Here is a 1,163-nt window from a genome sequence, read left to right as displayed (position 1 = left end):
ATGACTAGTATATGATTATTATTATATTATTATTATATTATTATTATATATAATCATTATCTGTCTGTAACAGAGGCACTATGGCCGAGGGACCCGGGCATGAATGGACCAGTGCTGCTATCTGACGTCACGCTGTGTATGGAAGGAGTGCAGAACGATGGAGAATATCTACACTACAATGTACACAGTCTATATGGCTACTCGCAGACTCCTATCACACTAGAGTAAGTGTCACGGGATGGAGATGAAATCAGAAATGATTTCGACAGGTTAATTTGTATCAATTCTTGTTTCTCTTAATACACGCGCGCGCGCACACACGCACTCACGCACACACGTACACACACATGCACACACGCACACACGCACGCAGACACGCACACGCACACACGCACACACGCCCACACACATGCACACACACATGTACAAACGCACACACACATCACAAACGCACACACACGCACGCAGACACGCACACGCACCCACACACATGCACACACGCACACACACACACGCAGACACGCACACGCACACGCACACACACATGCACACACGCACGCACACGCACGCAGACACGCACACGCACACGCACACGCACAAGCCCCCATGCCCACTCACCGTGACTCACGTACACACACGCACACACGCACACACACGCACGCAGACACGCACACGCACACGCACACGCACAAGCCCCCATGCCCACTCACGCACACACGCGCGCACACACGCGCGCGCACACTCTCTCTCTCTCACTCCCTCTACCTCTGTTTTTCTCACTCTTTCTCCCTCTCTTTACAAAACCGATAGGAAAAAAAAAATATCGGTAATACTTCACATTGTGATCGCACATATAACGTTCCCACGTTTCCTAACTACGCTATCTATCCTACCTATGCTATGCAGACATATATGTTAATAATAGCAGGAGTGTATAATATAGATAACATAGATGATATCATATATCTATATTATACACTCCTGATGACGTCATACGCGGCATTAGATTCTATACTCCCTCCACATAGAGGGAGCCTCCGTGTAGAATCCCTCCACATAGAGGGAGCCTCCGTGTAGACTCCCTCCACATAGAGGGAGCCTCCATGTAGACTCCCTCCACATAGAGGGAGCCTCCATGTAGACTCCCTCCACATAGAGGGAGT

The sequence above is a fragment of the Priapulus caudatus genome, unplaced genomic scaffold, assembly GCF_000485595.1.
Source record: "Priapulus caudatus unplaced genomic scaffold, Priapulus_caudatus-5.0.1 Scaffold4192, whole genome shotgun sequence".
Lineage (NCBI taxonomy): Eukaryota > Metazoa > Priapulida > Priapulimorpha > Priapulimorphida > Priapulidae > Priapulus > Priapulus caudatus.
Note: the sequence above shows the minus strand (reverse complement) of the source record.